Source organism: Lactuca serriola, chromosome 8 (assembly GCF_051521515.1).
Source record: "Lactuca serriola cultivar US96UC23 chromosome 8, Lser_US96UC23_V15, whole genome shotgun sequence".
NCBI lineage: Eukaryota > Viridiplantae > Streptophyta > Magnoliopsida > Asterales > Asteraceae > Lactuca > Lactuca serriola.
Window position 1 is genome coordinate 156,933,238 of NC_136415.1, and position 6,277 is coordinate 156,939,514.

A 6,277-nucleotide genomic window follows, 5' to 3' on the forward strand; every position below is an offset into this window, starting at 1 on the left:
CAACGGCTTGCAGAAGTAGTGTCTCTTCGTAGATCTGGAAGATCTTCACAAAAACCGGGCTCCTCGCGGGCAGAGCTTCAGCTCGGGAATAACGCTCTTCGGGATCCTCGGGGCTTCGGATCTTGCTTCGGGGCTCGAGATTAATATCGGGGCTTCGGGATATGATTGGCACGCAAATCGAGGCAAAAACTTAGAGAGAAAGTAAGAAAAATCGTAAGGAAATGGCTGATCTCGATTTCTATTTATAGGCTGCTGGGTCGGGGATTACGCGGGGCGTAATCTCAAATTACGCGGGGCGTACTTTGACGTCACTGAATGCGTCGATCTGTGGGACTCGAGTATTGGTCAGACAAGTTGCATCTGACTGAGTACGCTGGGTGTACTCAAATTACGCTGGGCGTAATTGACTCGTCGAACTTCTAAATTGCGTAACTTTCGCATACGAGCTCCGTTTTCGACATTCTTTATATCCACGTGAAGGTCAGACCATACTCTACAACTTTCATTTAGACTCCGTTGGCTAATTTTGACTTTTATTTTTATTATTTATTTTTAGAAGGCCGGGACAGAAAAACTTCGTTATAAATTCATAACTTCTTCGTCTGACGTCCGTTCTTGCCTAACTTTTCATCGTTTCGCTACTAACAACGAGATCTTCGATTCTCGTTTAGATTGTTTCGGCTAAAGACCGCTCGATGTCAAATCGAGTATTCGAGTTGCATACTACTCAGTCGAAACTTCAGAAAATCATAACTTCCTCATACGAAGTCAGATTTGGGCGTTCTATATATATTCGGAAACCTCGTTTTGGCCACTACAACTTTATGCAAAGATATCGAGTTTATTTTACACTTAAATTTTGACGCTTATTTTATTCTTAATTAATCACATCACATAATTAAGCAATTAAGCACAAAACACATAATACTCAAATAATAATACGTTCTTATTATTTCAAATTGGGGTTACAAAGGTTAACGTAGACTATTACATTGCTAAAAATGGCAAGCCCAGAAACACGGGCGTTACAATTCTCTCCACCTTAGAATGATTCCGTCCCTGGAATCACACATCAACAAACAACTACGGGTAGCGACTCGTCATGTCACTCTCCGTCTCCCAGGTGAGATTTGGCCCATTCGTGTGTTTCCATCGGACAAGCACTAACTTAACCATCTTACGTCGCAATTTCTTAGTCTTTCGGTCAACAATTGCCTCCGGTACCTCAATCAACCTTTTGTTCTCATCGATCCTCAACTCCGAAAGTGGAATTATTTCGGGAACTTCTCCTGTGAACTTCCTCAAATAACACACATGGAAAGTGTTATGAATTCCATTCAGTTGTTCTGGTAGTTCGAGCTTGTAAGCTTGGTTCCCAATCCTCTAAAGAACTTTAAACGGTCCAATAAACCTTGGACTTAAATTTCCCCTTTTAACAAATCTTATAAGTCCCTTCCACGGCGAGACTTTAAGCAAAACTGAATCTCCAACTTCAAAAGTCATCGGTCTTCGCTTTTTGTCAGCATAGCTCTTTTGACGGTCCTGAGCTGCTAACATTCTTTCCCTAATTATTCTCAACTTTTCAGCAGTTTGATGGACTATCTCCGGCCCCATAAACTGCTTTTCCCCAGCCTCAAGCCAACAAGATGGCGTACGACACTTCTGTCCATACAATGCTTGATAAGGTGCCATCTTTATGCTCAAGTGAAAACTATTATTATAGGAAAATTATACCAAAGGTAAATGTTCATCCCAATTACCTAGGAATTCCAAGGTACATGCTCTCAACATATCTTCAAGTGTTTGTATCGTCCGTTCGCTCTGACCATCAGTCTGCGGATGGTAAGTTGTACTTAAACACAACTTGGTACCCAATTCCTCTTCTAGACTTTTCCAAAATCGTGAGGTGAAACGGCTATCACGATCCAACACAATCGTTAACGGAACACCGTGAAGCCTCATAATTTCCTTCATGTAAGAGTTCGCAAGCTTCTCTATAGACCATTTCTCATTGGCTGCTATGAAATGTGCACTCTTAGTGAATTGATCAACGACCACCCAAATCATGTCGTGACCACTTTTTGTTCTGGTTAGTTTAGTGACAAAATCCATAGCAATGTCTTCCCACTTACCCATAGGCACAGGTAATGGTTCTAAACTCCCGTATGGTTTCTGATGTTGTGCCTTGACTCTTGCACAAGTCACACACTCGGCCACATACTTCGCAATGTCGAGCTTCATCGTCGGCCACCAATAATAGGGTTTCAGGTCCCTATACATCTTTGTGCTACCGGGATGAATCGAGTACATGGTTTTGTGAGCTTCTTCCATCAGAAGATCTCTGACTCCTCCTGTCTTAGTTATCCAAATCCGATCTTGGAACACCTTCAGTCTGTGCCTGTTTACACCGAACACCAACGTTTTGCCTAAACGTTCCTCCTTTCGGTCATTCTTGTCAGAAGCTTCGCTTTGAGCTTTCTTGATAATTTCCAAAATAGTCGAGACAACTTCAATTCTCAATGCTCTTGGCCTTCTCCTTTCAAGATTGACTTTCCGACTGAGAGCATCAGCAACAACATTGGCTTTACCGGGGTGGTAAAGTATCTCACAGTCGTAGTCTTTAAGTAACTCTAGCCAGCATCATTGTCTCATATTCAATTCCTTTTTGACTAAAGAGATATTGGAGACTCTTATGATCAGTGAAAAGTTTGCACTTCGTGCAATAGAGGTAATGCCTCCATACTTGCAGAGCGAAAGCTACCGCTACCAACTCCAAATCATGAGTCGGGTAGTTCTTTTCATGCTCTTTCAGCTGTCGAGACGCATATGCTATCACCTTTTCTCTTTGGGTCAAAACACAACCCAATCCAACCCTAGACGCATCGCTATAAACAGCGAAGTCTTCAACTCCATCGGGTAGAGAAAGTATCGGTGCCTCGCATAGTTTCTTCTTTAGCTTCTTGAATGCTTCTTTATGCTTATCACTCCAAGCATAAGTAGCTCCTTTGTGGGTCAAAGCTGTTAATGGACTAGCGATCGAAGAAAAGCCTTGGATAAATCTTCGGTAATATCCGGCTAATCCTAAAAAGCTTCGGATCTCCGTAGGACTTTTCGGTTGTTCCCACTTCATTACAACTTCAATCTTTGCTGGATCAACCATTATCCCTTCTTGGTTGACCACGTGACCTAAGAATTGGACTTCTCGAATCCAAAAATCACATTTGGAGAACTTCGCATACAGCTTCTCCTTCTTCAAGACTTCTAACACTTCTCGCAAGTGTCTGCCATGCTCCTCTTGGCTTTTTGAATAAATCAGAATGTCATCTATGAACACTATCACAGATTTATCAAGGAACGGATTACAAACCCTGTTGATTAAATCCATGAATGCTGCTGGAGCATTGGTTAGTCCAAACAACATAACCAAGAACTCATAGTGTCCATATCGCGTTCTGAATGCGGTCTTCTCTATATCCTGCTCCCTTACTTTCAGCTGATGATATCCTGACCTTAGGTCGATCTTTGAAAAATAACTTGAACCTTGTAGCTGGTCGAATAGGTCATCAATCCTTGGCAACGAATATCTATTCTTTATTGTTGCCTTATTTAGCTCCCTATAATCGATGCACATCCTCATGCTTCCATCTTTCTTCTTTACGAATAACACCGGAGCTCCCGAGGGTGATGAACTAGGTCTTATGAAACCTTTGTCCAATAACTCCTGAAGTTGCATCATTAGCTCCTTCGTCTCCGTCGGTGCTAATTGATAAGGTGCTTTTGCAATTGGCGTTGTTCCGGGCAACAAGTCGATACAAAATTCTACTTGCCGATTGGGTGGTAATCCAGGAAGATCTTCTGGAAATACTTCCGGATAATCACACACAACAGGAATATTTTGCATCACCTTCTTTTCCTTCTTAGCATCGATCACGAATGCTAAGTATGATGTACACCCCTTGGTCAAACATTTTCTGGCTTTCATTAGAGAAATGATTCCAGAATTTACTCTGCGTTTATCTCCGTACACCATAAACGATTCCTTTCCAGGCGGGTTCACTTTCACTATTTTCTTCTTGCATAAAATTTCGGCATCATTGGCGCTAAGCCAATCCATTCCCAAAACGATGTCGAAACCATTAAGTTCAATAGGCAATAATTCCTCGTGGAACTTATTCCCATTCAAATCAATTAAGATGTTTTTCATACGATGGCTAACAGGTACAAACTTGCCACTAGCAACTTCGACTAATAAGGCATTATCTAGTCTATCAACAGGCAAAGCTAGTTTTCTACCAAATTCATGCGATATAAAGGAGTAGTTGGCTCCAGAATCAAATAAAATTTGGGCAGGCAAGTTGTTAACGAGAAAGGTACCTGAAGCGACATCAGCTTCATCTTTAGCAGCTTCCAGTGTCATCTGGAATGTTCTCTCCTTTGGCTTTGGCAGAATGTTGGGTCTTGCTGCTTCCTTCTTTTTCGGACAATCCCTTGAGATGTGCCCCTCCTCACCACAACCATAACAAACATTCTTGGTGAAGGTGCAGTCATTGGCATAATGCCCTGGCTTTCCACATTTGAAGCATGTGGTTTCCCCGCCACACTTCCCATGATGCTTCTTCTTGCACTTGTCGCACCATTTCGCCTCTACCTTTCCTCCACTTCCCTTCGAACTAGACTTCGAGAATTTACTTTTCTTGCTGGACCCTGAAAATCCATCGATTTTCCTCTTCTCACCAACCTCTGACCTTTCCAGACCTTTTTCCCTGATCTGGGTCTCAACATTTCTAGCAGCCCAGATGGCGGCTTTCAATGTGGTTGCTTGCTTAACCATTGGACCATAGTCCGCTGGTAGTCCAAGGGCAAACTCGTTGACCTTAGAGAGTTCTGTAGGCACCAAATATGGGATAAACTTCATCTTTTCTGTGAGACTTGTAGCGTATTCAGTAACGCTCAATTTCCCTTTCTTCAAATTCTGAAACTCTTTACTGATTTCCAGAAGGTCCTGCTCGGAGCAGTATTGCATTTTTAGTTGTTCCACAAAGTCTTCCCAAGACATTTTGCTTGCTTCTCCCTTGGGCATAGAGTCAGCTAACAGCTTCCACCAAATCAACACGCCAGATTTTAGCAGAGGGATCGCAAGTGCGGTCTTCTGCCTGTTGCTGCATTCGCAACTTTCAAACATAGTCTCCATTTCGGAGACCCATTCCATAACTTGTACCGGCGTCGGGCTTCCGGATAGACATGGTGGTTTGGATGCCATGAAATCCTTATACTTGCACCCACAACCATCATTTCCTCCATACTGGTTATTGCGTCTAACCACTGGTTGTTCGTCTTGACCAATGATCCCACTAAAGTTTTCTCCTTCAGACTGCCCTCCATTCTCCTCGGGCTCTTCCGCTTGAATTAACGGTTCTTCACGATTCTGCCTAAGCAGGCGTCTTGTTTCTTCCATCTGACGATCAAACATCGTTTGAATCATCATTTGTACACCAGCCATTGTTATCGGCTCAGGTGCAGCTGCTACGACAAATATTTGTTGAATTACAGGCGGTTGATTCCTGTTTTCATCAGCATTTCCAACTCTGCTTCTTGTTCTCACCATTTTTTATCTATACACCGAATAATTTCACCTTATTACTTCAAACGATTACATGCTAGTTCTAATATCATATACATACGCTTAGAATCCTAAACACATAAACCTTCAGATCCGGTTGGCAACAAACCGTAGATCCGAACAAATAATATCATGTATGGCAACATATAACATTTAGCACATAAAAGCATTTTAAGCAACTCTCCTAAAATAAACTAGTGCTCGTGTCTAAAATTTATCAGACACACATATCACAATCTCCACTTAGCATCCTAAGTTTAAGTCTAGAAATCCTACAAACTCCTAGTTCGCTTAAACTAATGCTCTGATACCAACTGTGACATCCCCAAAAATCTCGGCCAGAAAAGACCGATTTCATTTATGCTTTTTAAACATTTTCAGAGTAAATCCTTTTAGTTTTAAAAGAGATGCGGAATTTGTTCCCAAAAAAAAACATGATAAAATAGATATTTATCAAAACATTTCATAAAGAAATATGATTTCATTTCATAATCAAAAGTCAGGATGTCATGTTCCGATACAGATCATAAAGCATAAACGATAACATTACAAGTCATTCAACAAATATATACATATACAGACTTGTAAACAAAACAACTTGATGATTCGCCCATCTTAAGCTCTTGCGCCACTTCCTGTAATACAAATAAACTGAGT